This window comes from Psammomys obesus, unplaced genomic scaffold, assembly GCF_907164565.1.
Source record: "Psammomys obesus unplaced genomic scaffold, mPsaObe1.curated_primary_1811, whole genome shotgun sequence".
NCBI classification, from domain to species: Eukaryota; Metazoa; Chordata; class Mammalia; order Rodentia; family Muridae; genus Psammomys; species Psammomys obesus.
In genome coordinates this window covers 4753761-4774110 of record NW_026591711.1, presented here as the reverse complement: position 1 = coordinate 4774110, position 20350 = coordinate 4753761, and the positions used below count along the sequence as shown (strand labels likewise).

Below are 20350 nucleotides of genomic sequence, written 5' to 3'. Positions count from 1 at the left end.
CTGCTACCAAAATGGAAGCCACAATCTTAGCTGGTCACAACATGCCCTCATCACCTTTGTCATATGGTTTATCTTACACTCAGTGGAAAGGGGATTATATTAGGTCATGAATGCTAGGAGATCAAAATCACTGTGTCTGGATTAGAAATCTGTCACAGAACACATGGCTACAGACAACAGACTTTAGGTAAATGCACAAAATGGGTTCTTCCATTTTTTTGAGCCACGCAGAACAGTGTCAGAAGGGAAGGGTATTTGCTTTCCATCAGCAATATATTATTTTTCTAATATCCTATCAACTGCTATTTTAAGAGGTGATAAAACTATTTAAGTAGCATTTGTGTATGTTTTTGTTGAACTGGTAGACAAAGACATGAAAGACAGGTGCAAAAAAAAACACCCCTCTTTTGCAACCCATTAATTTTATGAATTTTGACACATGTAAGACACAGACTATGATACTCAAGACAGTGATAATGAGGTATCCCCAAGAGCTGATCATTTGAAAGCATAGGAACTAAGAAAAACTCTGATGAATTAGATAAGCATGCCAATTTTAAGGTCCTGTGGGTCAGGACCCCTTTTGGGGTTGACCAACCCTGTCACAGGAGTCCCTTAAGACCATGAGACATATCAGATCTTTATATTATGATTCACGACAGTAGCAAACTTACAGTTGCGAAGTAGCAATGAAAATAATGGTATGGTTGGGGGTCAGCACAGCAGGAGGAACTGTATTAAAAGGCCACCGCTTTAGGAAGGCTGAGAAGCACTGTGCAAGGTGGTTTGACACCCCCACTCCTACTCACTCTTACAGCTTGTTCTGACTGAGGTCTCGGGTTGAAGCTGTGTAACCCATTGAGAGTTTCAATGTAATACAGAGTACATCGCCAACGAAATGGCCACGGTTTTCATTTTCAGAGTTTTGAGGCTTTAATTTCTAGTTACGACACTGATTTCCAACAAACAAACAAACATGTCTGTTTTGGATTCAAACATCTTATAGTGCTTTGTGCTAGGTTTCACTTTATAGGGCAGTTTTAGAGAGCCCCGAGTCCAAGTAATCTAGAGAGACAAATAGTGCCTCATTCAGTATCATTTACAGTCACAGCATGAACTGAGGTAGAAACACTGGGTAGTTCATAGGTAAACGACTTGTACTGACTTGTGGAGTCTTTGAGCATTGTTAATTTTGATGTGTGATACCTTATTAATTTGCAAGGCTTTCTTTTTATAAAAAAATAACAAAATCAATTTTAAAAATCTTTTCAAAAAGCATTTCAGCAGTCACGGTCCAAGGGGCCCTCATGCCCACTCTTCATAATAATCTATTCTACATTAGCCATGTAAGTCATCACCTGAGCAAGGACACTTTGGGGAGAGAAAGAGCCAAGCCACTGTTAGGAATGAAACGACACTGGTGAACTAGGGCCATTTTTGGTAAACCTAGCCAGGCTGTGAGCCGCCTCCTTACAGTCAGAGTGGAACAAGAATCTTCCTTAAACCCAGGAGTCTCTGCTTGAGCAGTGAAGAAGGAAGGAAGCACAGAGTCCGCATGGATGGTGGGGGGGGGGGGGGGAAATGCAGGGACCGGGACGGAGCCCGTGCTGGCCTGCGCCTCTTCAGGAAACCAAGACCGCTGGAAGTCACAGAGGTCCTCTCTCACAATTGCTGACACACCTTTGCTGCTTGTCTCTCCGGCTCTGTAATAGCCCTGCTTATCTGAGACCGCTTCTCTTTTTCCCCCGCTTCTAATATTTCCAAATTCAGCGATGCAGGCTGGACATCAGGTTTGCCAGCGGGTGATGTTTGGACGAATGAGTTATTCCTTGATGTAACACTGACACCACGTTTTCAATGGCTAGGCTTAGTCCAATATTTCATCAGATGCTTGTTTCAGTATGGAAACCTGAAACCTTGCTGTCTGCTAGCAATCACTCTTGCCTTTTAACACAGGCAGCATACTCCCAAGCTGAGCCCGCAGCAGGCATTCGCCGAGTTAGCTGATCAATTAAAGGCAGCAAGCAGTTGACGATACTTGCTGAAGCACATGAAAATGCCGACTGGCTACAGGGCAAGCGTCTCTGTAACAATGCCTGCTGAAGTGAATACTTTTCTGGAGAAACAAAAGCTGGTAAAACATTTAAGTCAAATCGATCTTTAAACAGGATTCTGAATGTGGAAACCATTTCTATACACACATGGCAACAATTAGAAATGAGGGCTAGGAAAATTTCTCCTGTGAAAGACTTTCCAGAAGGCAAGAGCACACACGATAAAGCTTGCACTCCCAAGGCTCCTTAGAAAACAGCACCTCACCACTCCAAACACCCAGCCTCTCAAACACAAGTGCTGAGTGTGACAGTCTCGACGCTCACTGTCTTCCTGCGCTTTTCCTTAACAATGACAATGATAACCTAATGTGCTAAACTACTTCAAACTTCACATAGTACAATCAAATGTTTTTAATAGTCTCACTCCCCAGAGGCAATCGTTATTTACAATTTATTATGAAGCTTTCCATTTACATGCAAGCATGTATATAAACCATACTAGCTGTAAAACCATGGTTTGAATAGATTGCTCTCTATTATTAAGAACTTACTGTGATGTGCATGTTTGCCTACTATATGGGCATGAGTGTAATCAGTAACTCTCAGGAGAAGGAACTGTGGGGGCCAGAGGATAAATGTGTTTTTTTAGTCTGATAAACGTTGCCATACTGTACCTGTGTATAGTGATGGTGGTGGCGTGTGAGTGCCTCCAAAATATTTCCTAGTGTAGGTCCAGCCTACAATCTATCTGTGGAGAAGATCCTCTCTCTCTCCATCTTCTCTCTCTTTCTCTCTGCCTGTGTACTCCACAACACTTTCTCCTTGTCTCATAAGTGACATATTTGACCCTTTTGCACATTTTACCTTTTTGACTTAACATTGTCCTCATGTATATTTTGCATATTTGTGTTCCATTTCTATTTCTTTTATTTCTTCCTCTGTGCCTGTCTTTCTGAGGGATAGCTCTTCCCTCCTTCAATCTAAGCATTTCCCCTGGCTCTGGGTGGAGCCTACCATGTGCACAGATACCCTCCAAACCCTGCCTCATTGCTTCTTAGGGACAATTCAGTTTTCATAGCATTTTAATGACCCCTTTGCTGCAATGGCTCTGGGGTTTGAAAGCATAGGAGGTCTGTCTTTCCCCAAATGGATGTGAATGTTGGATGCTGGTTCTGGCAGGCTCGTAGCAAATGATGCTTAGTGATGCTGGTATTTAACTCAGGGTCATCCAGGCTTCTGCTTTTAAGGCAGCCTTAACTCACCCTCGTTTCCTCTGTTTTTTTTTTTTTTTTTTTTTTTTGTCAAATCCTGTGGTGATAAGCCTTTCGCACTGCACTTTGAAGTATGACCGTTTCTTGCGGAGGCTGGTTTCATCTGGCCACAGTGGAAAGAGTTCTTGCAGCTGGGGCTTTGTCTTAATTTAGCCAATGGGACCCTTCTGCAACTATGGAAACAAAAGGCACTAATTCTTTCTTTGGGTTTATATATTTTCTTAAAGGTTGAGATTTGCATTTTTGTTCTGTATCTCTCTTTACATTGCTTTCTGAGAAATGCAAAAGCTGTGGGGAAAGTGAGCCTGGCTCTGGAGAGATTTTCAAATGCAGCTTCCATTTGTGTCACTGGAGGCGGGCCCCAGTCCTTCCCAGCCAGGCCAAGAGCCTGCAGGGTAATGGATTATCTTCCCCTCAGCAGACTCCACGGGAGATGTTCTCAATGGTTTATGCATTCTGGCCGGAAAACACTCCCTGCAGATGGGAGAATTCTTCCTGTGTTCCCCAGCAGAGGTCCCGGGGGAATGAAGCTGGCTCAAAGTGTAAACTCCATGTGCTGTGAAGAGAAGATCAAGGGCAGATTTGGCACTAAGTGGTTACTTCAAGGTTTCCAACTGGTCTAGGCTTTCAAAAACAAAGAGTGAGTTCAAGTTGCTTTTACCTTGGGGAATGCTTACAGAAGGTGTCTAAATACCCGTCAAAATACCCAGATCTTAGCAGAAGGGAAGAAATCTGTAAAAGGAAAAAGCTATTGGTTCTACTTTGGGATAAGAAAGTAGGAAGGCAGGGGGAAAAATCATGTGACTCAGTTGCTGAAAACTGTTTCTTTGACCTGTCATGGTGATATGCTAGAGTTTAGGCATTGGTTGCACCTTCTTCAATTAGAGCAAGGGATACGTTTGTTAACTGTGTAATATACAGGGGGAAATCGACAAGAAACACAGGGTAAGGGTGGGGTGGGATCCGTAGAACCAGAAGAGAGTTTAAACTGAGAGAGAGAGAAAGACAGAGACAGAGAATGACAAAGAGAGGCAGAGAGGAAAATAGAGAGGCAAAAAGAGAATGAAGAAAAAGAAAGAAAGAAAGGGATGACAAGGAAAAGAAAGGGAAGGAAGAAGAGAAGAATGTCTGAGGTGAGTGGTTTGGACCAACGCCATAACCAAGAGCAAGACCAGCAGAGATGTTTTTCTGGTTGTCAAGGAAGGCTTAAAAGACAGAAGGTTAGCAAACCCTCAACATTACCAGTCACATTAAGCTTTGTTTTGTGAACTTTGCTCCCTAGGGAGGGCTACAACTTGGGGGTTTGAGGTGACAAAGGGCAGAGTCAGAGAATTATTTATTTCACTCTTTTCCATCTGGGCATCCACATTAATTGAGTGGATTCATTTGGTGGCATTTTTTTTTTGTTCCCTTTATAAACCTGGTCATGAAAATTAAGAATCATGATTGCAATATCTCGCGTGGTCTGTGAGTCATGGCAGGATGCTTTACTGCTCTGGCCTTTCCAGTTTTCTAAGTTTTGATTTGCTGAGTTCTTTCCTCCTCTTCTGTGCAGTTTTACTTATTATAATTATTAATGAGGAAGCAGAAAAATGGCTATTCAGTTGAACTTTTGGGAGCAGGACGTAATAAATGGTCTCTGTCTAGGATCTAACATTTGCCCCTAAATACAGTAATTATTAGGTTGCTTGATGATATGCTGAGTTTTACAAGGCTCTTATTAGGGAAAGAAAAAGAACATAATAAATCCACTAATGTGGGTAATGACTGGTATGGAAATTGAAAATGGTTCAAAATTAACCCACTCCTTTTTTCCATCTTCTAAATACCCCCCTGGGTCCTAATATTATTCAACACATAAATATACTTGCTTTTGATTTCAGCTAGTTCTGTACTGCCAAGACGCTCCAGAATTAATTGCAATTAAGTGCTATCTGGCCTTACCCAGGCACTGCCAACAGGCTCAGCTGAAGGAAAATGTAACAAACCTGTCGTGGTAGATAGTTGCACAAATGAGTCTGTAAGCTCTACATGGCTAGCTCACTGCGACCCTGAGCAATACCAAAAACGAAGGTGCTCAGTAAGGAAAAGCTCTCTGCTCAAGGAGACTGCTGAAGGGCTTCATAGCACAGCTCTCTCTTTCTCTCTCTCTGCTTCACTCTCTGTTTCTCCCTCTCTTTCTTTCCCTCTCCCTCTTTCTCTCTCCCTCTCCTGCATAGTAAAAACAATCCTATTTTAAGGTAGAACTTCCCATGTGTCTTTAACACAAGTCAAAAGCCACTGTGTCAAAATCTGATGCAGGAGGGCTACACGGGAAGGTTTCCTATTCCATACATTAAAACATGTGTGATTGGGGGGGTCATGTAAAATACTGTATTTATAAAATATTCTTTTAGAGTGAACTCCATATGGGTTCTCTCAAATTCAGTCATTTACTAAGGACAAATCTTAAAACCCATATGTGACTGTAAACAGACCTTCCTATTACCCCAAGTCGTTCTGGTCGCCTTCTGTTGGTGGTTAAAGGCTTTCAGTCTTACCCAAAGTGAGGAAAGACTAATGAAAACAGTTTAAGCTCTACTGGAATCAAATCCCAGCTCCACAAAACAAGATGGAAATAACAAACACAAACAATGAAGCCTTAAGCCTGGATAAACGCCATCAGGAAGCTGCTCCTACTCTCAAAGAGAGAACAAAACAACATAGACCCTAATCCTTTTGGCCAATCCTGGTCACCCAGAAAACCCCCAAACTTCCCCCTCCTTGGTCTATGCCCTTCTGTAGGGAAGAGGAGGTAGTGCCTCAATCCTCCTGCACCCTCTCTCTGCTCCCTCACTCACCTGTTCTAAGTACTTTCTTCTCCAGGGAAGTAGAAAGTAGTTCTCTAAGCTTTCCAGTTGAAGGTAGAAATTCAACTCCTTCCCAGTCCGGCGTTTATGTCTCCCTTCTCTACATGTGACAGATATGGTTGGAAGACCCCAACCCTCCCTTTTCTTTGGAGAAGCTGCAGGCCCATTATCAGCCCAATGGAAGCTGTTTTAATGTAACAAGATGTTGAACACTTTTCTAACCAAACATCACTGGGAGGAGTAAAAGCAGCAGCAGAAAACCTACCAGTGTACACAAGGTATGTCAGGCTGCTCAAGGACCTGATGAATTATCTGCTGGGTTTCCAGAAAGGCTCTGTGAGGCAGACCAGGTATTTACTCCCACAGACCCAGGTGCCCCAGAAAACCACCAAGCCACCAATAGCGCCTTTGTCATATAGTTGGGCCCAGACATAAGGAAAAAGATCCAGAAATCAGAGGGATTTGAAGGGATAAAGAGGTCCCAACTTTTGGAATTGCTCAGAAGGTGCACAGCAGCCCAGATTCAGCTGAAGACAGGGAAAGAAACCATCCTGTGCACTGATTACTGACCTTAAGGAGACAAGAAAGGACATGGGGAAGATAGACCAGAGGAAAGGGTTCAAAAACTCACCAACATAGTTTAATAAAGCCCGAGAGCAGATATGCTGGAATTAAGACAAAATATTCACAAAACTCCCTGCTCCAATGAGTAGATGACCTCCTCACATCTTTGACCATTGAGGAAGAATGAAGAGAGGCAACAGCCTCTTATACACCCTCTAAGCCTTGCGGTAGAGTCTCCGGCAAGAAGGCCTGGCTGTGCCTCCCTCAGGTCACATTCTTAGGCTACAACCTGGAGGAAGGAAAACCGGCATGTTCCCGTGATGACCGTATTTCAGCCACCCTGAAATCCCCATCCCCACCTCAAAAAAAAAAAAAAAAAAAAGTGTGGGAATTTCTGAGGATAGTAGGATACTGCCAGCTGTTGTACAATGGGAATTGCTGAGATAGCCAAGCTCCTCCATGCTGGCACCAAGGGACAGCCAGCCTTTGGGATGGACTGAGACTGAGCAGAAGGGCTTTGAAGCCTTGAAAAGGTCCCCAGCCTTAGGAGAAACTTGCTGTTTCTATGCCAACCAATTAGTGGTAATTAGGGAAAACCTTGCCATTGTCAGAAAAAAACTCAAAGAAAGAAAAGAAAAAGAAGAAAACAAAAAGACATAGATCCATAGATCAGATAATCAATTTCCAGTCTCTGTTTTCCTGGTCCCCGTGGCTGACCAGTGGTCAGCATTAGCTGGACCACTGAATCTTATTTTGACCTGGCTAATGATGAGACCCTGCTACCTCAAATACATGGCCAACTAAGCTAGGGTCAACTATGACCTCCTAGGACAGGACAACTCAGCTATTTGACTGACTCATGCTCATAGAACCGGTGGGGAATATGATAGAGCAAGACAGTGCAGATGTTCCTCCATCTTGTATTCTTACTGAAACCATTTCCGGTTTAAATAGAATTTGATATCTTGATGGAGAATCCCATGGAAAATGACTCAACTCTGTTCTAGGAACCAGAGATCAAGATTCCCAAGCTAATGTGTCTTAGCTTCTGTTAAAGTGCCTGCTTGTGCCAACCTCCCCCTTCAGCTAACCACTTAGCTTCTGCTAAACTGCCTTATGGTGAAAACCAGCTGCAGAGCAAGAAACCAGGAGATGGATTTTGTCTTTAAAAGCAGCTTGCTCTAAATGCCAGGACTACAACGGGGTCCTAAATACCTGAGTGTAATCCCAGCCAGCTGCCTGGAATAAAGACTTTCAAATGGCTATCCACTGGGTCTGAGTGGTCATCTTGGTGGGATTCCTGTAATACAGTCATCACCCCCTAAAGGTCAGCATGACCTGACCTTCTACCAACATGACTAATTTTTCCTGGTTCAAAACTTTTACAACTGGAATAGTATGATAATAGGTTGTTTTATCTGGTTCTTTCAGTCAGCAACTTGTCTGTAAAAGTCATCTATGCTGGCATCTGAGGCAATACTTTTTAAAAATAATTTTATAGTATTCTAATTTTTAAAAAATTTCATTTTATGAGCTTTGGGGTTCTTCCTGCATGTTTGTCCTTGTGAGGGTGTCAAATCCCCTGGAACTGGAGTTACAGACAGTTACAGTCAGTGCTCTTAACCACTGAGCCATCTCTCCAGTCCCCCACTCTATAGTATTCTATAGAATAGCATAGTTATTACGTTGTATGATGGCAGAAACTAATGTTGAAGTTTACTTTCACTTGGAGAACTGGACTGCTTTGATCTTTTGTGTGTATTTCTCTAGATCGATGTATGGGTGCATTTTTCTTGGATGTCAACTTTGGAGCAGAACTTCTGAACCACAGAGCATGGTGGGTAAACTTCAGCAGAAACTGCCAAAAATGTTTCCAGGGTGGCTGTACCAGTGTATCTGCCCATCAACAACTTATGGAGATTCCACACCAGCTGGAGGCACTGTCAAGCTATCTTATATAAGAACAGCTTCAAAGATGGGTTCAAATCTGCATGTACATGGTGGCCAGTAATGCTGGGATCTTTTTTTGTATGCACACAGATGTTCAGATGCTTCCTTTCGCAACAACACTGTTGTTCAAGTTCTTTTGAAGTCTGGAGCAATCTGTCTTCTCAGTGATCTATACTACACAACTGGCTACAATATGTGCTACAAACACTTCACTTTGCGACAAGTATCTTGCCCCTGATGTAGTATCCAGGAAGGCTCAGGGAGGTTTATTTTAACGGCACCTATCTCATCAGTCATTTCTTTATGGCTGCTGTTTTTGCTTGTTCTGTTTTGATTTTTGAGGCAGGGTTTCTCTGTGTAGCTTTGGCTGTCCGGGAACTTGCTCTGTAGACCAGGCTGACCTCAAACTCACAGAGATCTGCCTGCCTCTGCCTCCCAAGTGCTGGGATTAAACGTGTGTACCACCAAGCATGGCTGCTGTTTGCTTAAACTTATGTTTAGAATTATTTTTTCTCTCTTCTAAAGTCTTGAAGGTATATGCTAATATCTTTTGGAACTGCTATTTTATCTTTTTTAAAAATTAATTAATTAATCATTTGTTTATTTTTTGATGACTGTCTCCAGTCATTCTGTTTTTATGGCTATTTATTTATTGTCAATGCCATAATTTCCCATAGTGCCCCTCTAATAGCCCTGCTGTAAATCAAGTAGCCGACTCTCTGTTGGAGACCTTCAATGCTGCTTCCTTATGTCATATCACTCATTTTAATTATGGTAATTTTTAAAAAGTGTTGACATGTGTAGCTCTCTACTTTTGAAGAATGCATTAGATATTCTAGTCTATTTGCATTTCCATATGAATTTTAACATCAGCTTGTCAGTCCCACAAAATATTTGCTTGCATTTTGGTTGAGACTGCTTTCAGTTTGGAGGGTTAGGTGAGAAGACTGTGAATTTAAGACCAGTCTGGGCAACATAGTGAAACTCATTAAAAATTTCTACCCAAAGCAAACCTTAGTTAGGGCTTTATTCCTGTGAAGAGACACCATGACTATAGCAATTCTATGAACATTTAGTTGGAGCTGGTTTACGGTTTCAGAGGTTTAGTCCATTATCACCATGGCGGGAAGCATGGCAGCGTGCAGGCAGACATGGTGCTGGAGTTGCTGAGAGTTCTACATCCTGATCCACAGGCAGCAGAAGGAGACCGTCATTCCACACTGAGCAGAGCTTGGGCAAGGGAAGCCTCAAAGCCCACCCCCACAGTGTGACACTTCCTCCAGCAAGGTCACACCTACTCCAACAAGGCCACACCTCCGAACAGTGCCACTCCCTATGGCCAAGCATTCACACACTTGACTCTGTGGGGCCAAATCTATTCAAACCACCACACAAACCAAATAAAAGGATCCAGTTAGGAACAAGTTCGGACCAAGCATCTGTGAATAAATTTCAGTACTAATGATACAAGTTATTTTTTTTGTCAGCCTCTATGATATCCAATTAGAATCTTATAACTTTAGAATCATCTGGAATGCAACCATGGAGTGTTAGAATTTTTCATTAGCTGATACACAAAAAACACTGATAATTTAATTTTAAAATCCTGTTGGATGACACTGGATGTATTCTTCTCAGTATTCTGAATGCATTTAGATGGGGAAAAATGTTTCATTGGAGGAATGCAAACAGAAAGACACCTGGCCAGATGATAATGAAAACAACATCATTCTGGAGAAGAGATAATAGGCCCCAGGGGAAAGCTCAAATACTCAAGTGTCAGAACAGGAAAATTGTTCAAGGGGGAAGTGATGCTTTCCTTGTTTGGGCTGTTAGCCAAGGAATGCCCTAGTTTGAAAGTCTAATGAGATTTAGGGCACCAAGAAACCCAGGTTAAAAATGACAGGATGAAAAGACAGAGCTAGAGAGAAAGAAAGAAAAAGAAGAAGAAGAAGAAGAAGAAGAAGAAGAAGAAGAAGAAGAAGAAGAAGAAGAAGAAGAAGAAGAAGAAGAAGAAGAAAGGAAGCAGAGAGGACGTATTCATGTATGTATGTATGATGTATGTATGTATGTGTGTGTATATATACAGAGAACAGGCAAGCCTGCATTGAGAATTTAGTTTATGTTCCTCCTGTAGAGTTTATAAAGCTTTCCTGTGTGGCCTTTTCCTGCAGATGTGTGACACACCCAGAGGAAGTCTACATGGGGGCTAGTGTCACAAGAATCACACCTCATCCCAAGTCAGCTCTTGGCAAGACTTCCTGTGGACTTCGTGCTTATGGAGTCCTTGGTCTCTGAGGCAGGCACCTCCCTTGTACGTGTAGGAAGAGAGCCAGAGGCAACAGAGGAGTGAGTCTTCTCCAAAGTCTCACTTTGAGGATTTCTTATTTTGTAGTGGTTCTTTTATCAAGTTGCCAGTTGTCCACAGAAGCAAACCTTTCAAGGACTGAGGATTCGCACAATACACTACTATCTAACCCGCAGAGTAGAGGAGGTAGCTGGGGAGAGAGCACAGGGACGCCCCTGAGTGAGAAAGGGGACCAGGTGTTGACATGATATATAGCCCACTCTATGTATTTTCAGGCTCCATATCTATGGATTCAACCGAACATGAGCAAACTATTTCTAAAAACTCATTTGTAGAGAACATGTGTGGACTTTTGTGGTCATTATTGCTTAAACAATACAGCGTAACACCTATTTACCAAGCCTTTGTGCTATACTGGGGATGGTGAGTGATCTAGAGATGACTTAAAGTCTATGAGAAGATGTGTGTCGATTACACACAAACACTACACCATTTTACTTAAGAGACTTGATCCTCCTGGATCCTGAAGAACAACAGAACATTCTTCAGTCATCTCCACATCTAATCCGAGGGCTCCATGTATGCGCTCATTTCTTATAAACTCCACCTTTGTGTTTATCTCTCCTTCCTAGAAAAGTCAGCTCTTTTGCTTTTTGTCCATGTCCACCCCAAGCATGTTCTTTTCTATAATACTGTTAATTATATGTTTATGCTAATTTACACTGATTATTCAGAAATGGGAATATAAACCACAATTGGTTCAATATTTACCGGAAGATTTTCTCTTTTCCCATTCAAGTCTAATGTGAACTCATATTTCATACTAAATGTTTTCCTGTTTCCACTTAGAGATGTTTGTGTTTTCAAAGACATTGCTGATAAAATGTTAGAGGGGCACATTTAAACATTATTTAACAAACTGACTTTGAGAGCTTCTACAGAAGTCTATGAAAGCTAATAAAAACAAAAATAAGTTATAGTCTATTAGAAAGGAAAATCAAACAATTTAAGATACCCAATCCAAGAGATGAAAAAGAAAAGAACAGGACTTATAGAAAACAATGGCAATAAGTAAAATAGAAATTAAAATATGTTGATAATTACATTAAGTATAAATGGATGAAAAACTACAAATAAAAGGCAAAATATATTAGTAAATAATAAAATACAATCCTAGTACAAAATGCTCACTTTCAATATAAGGATTAAAGAAATATTAAAAATAAAGAGATGGGAAAGTACATAAAATTCAGAATGTAATGAAAACTAATGTACATATTTCACTGAAATAAAGTGGGTTTCTACGACTCAATCCTTAATTTATATGCAACAAATAAAACAACCTCACATTATGTGAAGATAAAATACAGAATCAGAAATAGCCACACCTCTAATCATAGTTGTAGATCCTTAGCAAATTTCTTTCTCCATAGAATAAGAATACAAAAATTAGCAAATACATATGTGAAGTGAAAGCAAGAGTCACGGAGTTAATAAAGTTTATACACAGAGTATTCTGTGTTCAGCATCTGTAGCATGCACACTCCTGTGTAACACACATGGAACACTTACCAAAAGAATCACTTTCCTGGCTTTACAGAAGTATCTAAAAATACTAACTGTAGACTGTATTATCTCAAGGTAGTCGAGCCAGGCATTAAATCAGTAGTAGCAAACACTGCAGGAACATCCCCAAATGTCTGTAAGTTAAGCCGTATGCTTCTGAGCAACCCAGGGTAAGGAAGCAATCTCAGTAATACATTGAACTACATGACAAGACGACAACATATCAAATGTATAGATCCCAGTTCAATCTATAGAACACACATAGATTTAAATCTAGGTGTTAGCAAAGAATAGCATCCAAGCAACCATCTCCAGCAGTTTGGAAAGGAGCAATTAGCCTCAGTGAAAGTAGAAGGGAATAATAAGTAGAAAAACAAATCCAGGTACTAAGAAAAATACATAAAGGAAAACACTCAAGAGTTAAATTCACTTCTTTGAAAAATATGCATTCTCACCAGTAAATCTCTATAGATATATGTACAGAGAGAGAGAAAGAGAGAGAGAACAGGACATAAAAAATAGCACTTGTAAGGAAAACATCATGAGTTCACGGAAGAAACAAAAAGTCCTCCAGAGAGTTGAGACAGAAGAATAATCTCTAGCTCATTTTATGAGGTCTGCAAACTGTGATAGCACAAACATAATGGGATACTTCAAGGAAAGAAAGCCATAGGATTGTCTCTTTCATAAACATAGACTTTCAAAATCTCTGATAAAACCTTAAAAATGAATCCAAACATACATAAAAAGGGTCATGTTTCAGGACCATTTTGGGTCTCTTCCATAATTTCAAGGTGGTGTTCTAGTTTCATTCTGTTGCTGTGACAAAAACACTCTGACCCAAAGCAACTTAAGGGAGGAAAGGATTCATTTGGGAAAGGTTGCAGTCCATTACTGAAGGAGGTCAGGGCAGGAGCTAAAAGAGGATCAGAAAGGAAGAATGCTGCTCACTCCCTCACTTGCTCATGCCTCGCCAGTTTTCTCACAAAGCTCAGGACTACCTACCTACCTAGGGGTGGTGGCACCCACAGTGGGCTGATCCCTCCTGCATTCAGGAAAACTTCCCTATAGATAATGCCCACAGGCTCATTTGACCTAGACAACTCTAGGTCATGTCAAATTGTCAGTTAAAGCTAACTAAGACATCTGGTTTCACATTTGAAACATCAATGCAATTCATAATACTTTTAGAAGAAAGAACACCCCAGATGATGGCCACCAACAGCTGCTGGGAGAATATGGACTAAAACCCTACTGATAAAAAACCCTGTCAAAGTAGGCATTGAAAGGAAACTTTTAATTTTGATAAAGGGATTTTCAAAAGAAAGAGAAAACAAAATCTCCAAGTTAGTATGGAAAACCTGCTTTCCCCCTAGTGGCTAAGGATACAGAACATCCTTTGTGCTCAGAGATATACTAGAAGACTGACCACCCCAGGTCACTTACACTCCACAGAATATTCCCTGTGTCCAAAACTTCAGGTCTTCAGTCACGTGTTAGAATTGAGAAAGAACCCTACAGTATCTCCAATAATGAGGGTTCGGAAGAACTGGGGATATCCAAGTAGCCTGGTGGAAGATGAAAGGAAAGTTATGTCTTAGAGCTGAGAAAATTTCTGCAGGACCTAAGTGCATTTGAGATGCTACAAAAGTATCCTTTGGAAGATACATGGCTCAGTGGGTAAAGCCCTCATCCGGCAAGCAGGAGAGCCTGAGTTCAGGTACCCAGAGCCCACATAAAACATCAGGCATGCTGGTGCACTCTTGTAAGCCAGAAAGAGAAAGACAGAAGACAGAAACAGTTCATTGGAGTTCACAGGCCAGCTAGCCGAGCCTGCTTGGCAAGATCCCAGACTTGTGTGCAGCTCCTCAGGACCCTTCCACCTTCTGTCTGCTCCTGACCTCCTTTCACATGTGCAGGCACATGTCTGTGTGTACCCACACATGTGTGTCCCCCACATGTACCCACAAACACCCCCCCAACATGTAAAACCACATCCCTGTGCCTTTTCACACATTCACTCACTCATACATGTATCCCCAAACACATGCACCCACATACCTATATACCCACACACATATGTACCTTTATATCTGTGTATCCATGCATGTGCACCCACATTTACATAAACATATACATGCATGAGAGAGAGAGAATTCTGCTAGATTTCCAGAGGAGAGTTAAAAGCGTCATAAAAGGCCCCATGCTCATTTTTAAGAAAGAAACTCCTGGACCTGGCAGGAAAGAGAGAAGGGTAGGCCCTGGAGGAAGGTGAGAAAGAAGACAGGGTGCATTGCAGAAGTCAGAAGGCTGGGGTTCCAGTTTGTTGGTTAGGAGAGAGGACCTGAAATATATTGTTGCTGGGAGACAGACACACTCAGGCTTTCCACAAAAGAGCCTCTAGCTGAAGTGCCAAAGAAAATGCCTGACATCCAATTAAACTCGAATGTTAGATAAACAATAAGTACTTTCTCTTATTTCTAGTCTCCTAATATTTTCTGGAGTATGCTTACTGAAGGAACTATTGTTTAACTGCAGATTATTTGTTTGGGCATCATTAAATCTGATCATTCTACCAAAATTATAAATTCACACTTGTAAACTTACGAATTTTGAACTTGAAGAATTTTGACTATAGCACAACTGTCATTTATTCGTCACAACACTCATTTGCGTTTTTTAAAAATTAACTTATTTTATGTGCCTGAGAGTATACGTATATATGTGTATGTATATGTGTGTATATGTACATATGTGTGTGTGTGTGCCATGTGCCTGCACACGTCCTGGTGATCACAAGAGGCGTCAGACTTCTGGAACGGGAGTTACGGGAAGCTGTAAGCTGCCATGTGGGTTCTGGGAACTGAACCTGGGTCCTCTGCAAGAACTGTCAGAGCTGGTAACCACTGAACATCTCTCCAGCCTCCTGCATTCTGATACGCATAATGCAGTGTACGCTGGACTCGATGCTGGCTTGTAACCCCCACCGCCCTGGAGGACTTTAAGTTCGAGAAGTTTGAGTTGCATAGTGAGATCCTGACTTAAAACACAAATGTAAACAAAACAAAAATACCAAACACAATCAGGCGTGATGGCGCAGACCTTTGATCCCAGCACTTAGGCAGGTAGAGGCAGGTGGATCAGTGCGAGTTCGAGGCCAGCCTGGTCCACAAAGCAATTTCAGGACAGCCAAAGCTACCCAGAGAAACTTTGTTTTGAAAACACACACACACACACACACACACACACACACACACACACGTGTGTGTATGTATCTATCAAACACACAGATAAGAGTTTTAAAAATTATTACCTTCTTTTCACTGACATGCCCTTCCAATTTGTTGTGAAGACTTGCTGCCTGAATGCAGATTTTACATGGTGATGAAGATGAGGCTGTTTTCCTGGGTTTCAGGGAACCAAGGCAAGTGTGACCTCAAGGAGGTTTTGTGAGAGGGGGCAGAGGGCGGGCCTACAGGAGCTGGTGGTGTGGAGCAGGGAAGCTGGGAAACTGAAACACCCCACACATCCTTCCAAGAAAGCAGTTTCACAGTTTTCTCCACAGGAACACACCACCCATCTAAATTCCTTTTTCAGCTGCTCTTTGAAAAACAATTCATCGTTTTAGCATCTCTTGATTATCATTTTCAATTCTGCCTTCTTTTAATTTCACTCTCTTGCCTACAGATACACATGTACACGCTGACGTTTAAGTACATGTATTTGCTGTTATGAATCCAACTCAGGGCCCTGTGCCTCCTCAGCAAGCAGCGTACCACTGAGTCACAGCCCCAGACCTTGAGGGTATTTCTTGTTTGTATTTCACTTTTCTCATCTATCTCTTTTCTTCCTAGTAAACTAGCTATTCCTCCTCTGTAGCCATTAGCACATTCTATCCAGTAAATGATATTGAAGTAAATATTTCCTGTTCTTTGTAGCTTTAATATTTATTTATAAACCAATTCTCAAAATGGCTGAAAATGTGATTTTCACAGCACACATCTCTAATGTCTGGGGTTATTTTTAATGCATTTGGCTATGTGCATATTAAACTGTGAATCCTCTTCATTCTACAGTCTTTTTCTTTCTGCAACTTCATAGAAAATATAAAACTCCTTTCATAAACACGAGTTACAATATGTCCCAGGCACCACATCTTAAAGATTGTTTGCTTTGTAGAAGTCTATCTCCACTGAGGAAGACCGAATAAATAGCCTCGGGAGCCAGTGTCACCACTGAATAGAATTTATTCAACATTCACCACAAGGAAAATGCTCAAAAGATTTGTGCTGTTTGTACAGAATGAGTTATAAAATGTGTGGTCCACTGTGAGAAGAGAAAGTTTATTACAAAAACCCCAAAGCCAGTTCACCCAGTCACCTTACTTGAACATTCCAAACAGAAAGCCCTGTGTAAGTAATGCCGAGGGACGCAAAGGTGCAAAGACACGCCAACATTCAAACCCCTTCACCACGGCTAAGTAGGTGACGCACATGTGCGAAAACTTCATAATGAAAACTATTGTTTTAAACAATTAATGCATGCCAAATGTGAAAACAGGCACAAGAATAACACTTTAATATGTCTTCATTTGCTACTGGTGTGACAGCGTTGCCGAAAATCTCAGCTGATGTCTTGAAGTGAAAACAGAAAAGCCAACTTTTGCGATCTTCATCTGTTGCAGTGGGAAGACTGAGGTATATGGTTTTAAAGCAAGGGATCACGTCCCTGAAAAATGGACTAAAGACAGCAGCCAGACTGCTTATTGTGGATGTCCAGTGTCACCTCCTTAGAGCAGTCCTAAGGAGCAGAATCTAGAATGTAGTATCCATAAATAAACAACCGGTCAGGAGCGTAACATCGTTTCTCTTATTCTCTTAATTAAAATGTTTGAGCCTGATTCTCTCTCTTAGATAGAGTTCTTTCCCAGGTACAAGGAGACTCCTACCTGACATCTAGACCTGTCATAAAGTCAAAGTAATTTGGGATGGGATGGCTTTGGTTCCGAGTGATACATCTTGATCAGTACAGTAGAAGAGCCTGGTAACATTCCCCATTGCTTGCAACATAATGTTTGGGAAGAAGTGTCGTAACAAAGACTTTTAAAGACAGTCAGAGAAGTGGCTCCTTTCAGAAAGATTCATGGGGGATGGTGTTACCTGTGAGCTTTTATCTTGAGTGAGAAGGTCATTTATGATTATCTAAAGCTTATTAGTGTCTTCTGTTTTATGAATCAAATATTTCTTAATCACCACATTTACTATCAAATAAATCTTAGAAGAGAGGCTGGGAAAATAGCTCAGTGGGTAAGAGCACTTGCTGTGCAAACATGAGGACCTGAGGTTGGGTCCCCGGCACCCATGCGAAAAACCAGGCATGGTCACTAACACCTGTAACCCCAGCACTGGCAGGGCAAGAGGGATAAAACTAGACAAACTTAGTAGAAAGTTTGGGAGCCTCATGCTCAAAGAAAGAGCCCATCTCAAGGAAACAAGGAACAAGGTCATGAACATATACATGTACATTTTTGCAGATACCCTTGTACTCATGTACATACAACAAACACACACACACACACACACACACCAGTCATTGTACAAGTTTTTGAGACAAGATAATTTCTTTCCTCTCTGTTTGAGGTCAGAACTCTGAGGCCCCACAGCAAGTTGACTGTCCTTGTGCCCCCTTTCCCCTGGGAATCTCTTCAGACTCTGCTTCCAAGACCCTCTTCCCTCTGCTGGTCTCCTGCCATCTACCCTTCTCATTGCATATGCCTATGAACTTCAGCCAGACTGCCCTGGAAGGGTCAGGGGTTCTCACGTCCACTTGCAGTGGGTATACCAGTTCTCCCAAGACTCTAGCTTCGTTTCTAATGATATTGGGCTCACTGACCTGGGCTGGGCAGGTGAATAATAAGCAGAAGGTGTGGCTCCAGGAGAAAGAGAGCAAATGGATGGCTGTGCTGCTCGGGAAAGGGTACACAGAGAGAGGCCTGCTTCCTGACTTCCTCACGAACCACAAGCTAACTTAGGAGCATCCACTTTATTGAGCCAAGACTTGGGCAGATTCTGAGTAAGAAAATGTCTAGCAAAATCACGCTCACTAAACTTGAAGCTGAGATGTTCTTTCTATTTTTTTTTTTAATCCACGGGTTTTATTTTGTAATTGCGTTTCATCTCACTAGAGGAGGAATGGGTATCCAGGACCCTGGGTGGGTTCAGACACGTGACTTGCTTTGTACAGTGAGGTTAGTGGGTTGATTAGCAGGTGCGATGCAAACAGAGACCTCCTGCCCTACAGGTCTATGCCAGGGACATATGCTGGGGCCAGCAGTCTGGTCCCAGGTGCTCTGCAGAATGGACCTGATGTGAGCTGTAGCCCCCCAGACAGAGCTTCAGCAGCTGGCATGTAGATGCTTTGTGTTGTGTACCACTGAGCTTCTGGGGGTTGATGTAGGGTTATTTCGACACCAGCGAATCAGACTAAGAATTGCTGTAGACTTTTAAGAGACACGAACTACTGAGGGTCCGTTTGGCTGTGGTGACAGATTTTTACTAGCATGCCCCACTGCCATCATGCTCACCAGCATCAATGGCAGGCTAGCCCTGAGCAGGGCTCCTGAGTGTGAGCTTCTGTTCCGTAACAGCTCTTGCACCCCAGGCAGGTGATTCCTTCAAGCCTTAGTTTTCTTATCTAACCGTCAAAGAGCAGGCCAATCAGTTTATATCTCCTTCTTAGGGATGAATGACTCCTGCTAACATGTCACAGGCACTGAGCGGTACTTCCTGTACCAGCGTAGTCTTCCATTTCCTTAATCTGGTTTTCTCAACAATTCTCTGACTTTCAAATCTTTTAACTTCCAGGCTCTACCTGGGCCATGCTGGTAAAGACCTCGAATCACTGGTTTTCGGCCATATGTTTCCTCTCTAGAAATGACAGAACATTGCCGCTTTCTCTTCAGTCTCTGCCTAATGAGACAATAACCATTCCAGGCACCACGCTGATGGCTGACTCTACACAGAACTCGATCTGCTTAAAAGTGTGAGAGTTAGAACAAAGCTGTACTACCCAGAGCCACCGTTTTCTGGATTCCCACAGCTTTAAAAAAAACATTCCAAAACTCAAAATGTCACCTTTTAGCCTTTTCCAAAATATCAGGCTTTTGCTTTCATTCTCCCAGTGAATATTTTTACCAGGATCTGAAACTCAAGGTCGCCAAGTCAAACCAATCATTGGAGGTCTCCCTTCTACTTTCTCCTGTGCAGTTAGCAACACCATTACCCTCTCTAGACCAAGGCCAGAGATCTTGTCCATTTGTCCCCCGAAGCCTTGCTGTTTGCTGGGTCTTGTAAACTTTCTCCCTGTCCTATCCTTTTACCAGCCACTTACTTTTGCTTCTGGTATGATATTCAAGGTCAGGAGTGGCCAAGTTCTCTTGATGGGCCAGACTGTAGCTACCATAGTGTTAGGGGCAGCCTGAGGTCTCTTAGAGTAACTCCCTCTCTGTGTGGCATTATTTTAGAAGCAGTCATTGCCGTATCTGAAGAATAGATGCAAATGTGCACCAATGAAACTTTAGTTACAGAAACAGACTGAGGAAAGTAGAGGAAGGTTTTTTTTTGTTTTGTTTTGTTTTTTTGTTGTTGTTGTTGTTTTTTTTATAGTTTGCTAGCTCTGCTTCAGGCTTTTTGTATCTTCACATCTTCACAGTTGAAACTCACATTCATTTGGAGAAATAGAAGTGTGTGTGTGTGTGTGTGTGTGTGTGTGTGTGTGTGTGTGTGTGTG

The 20350-nt window shown here is 41.9% G+C and overlaps 1 non-coding gene across 1 annotated transcript; it reads left to right on the top strand.

Annotated features, from left to right (window-relative positions):
* Nucleotides 1–333: 333 nt before the first annotated feature.
* LOC129680300 (small nucleolar RNA SNORA40) lies at nt 334–455 on the top strand. The gene has a single exon (XR_008720667.1). It is a non-coding gene; the product is annotated as a small nucleolar RNA SNORA40 (small nucleolar RNA).
* Nucleotides 456–20350: the final 19895 nt, after the last annotated feature.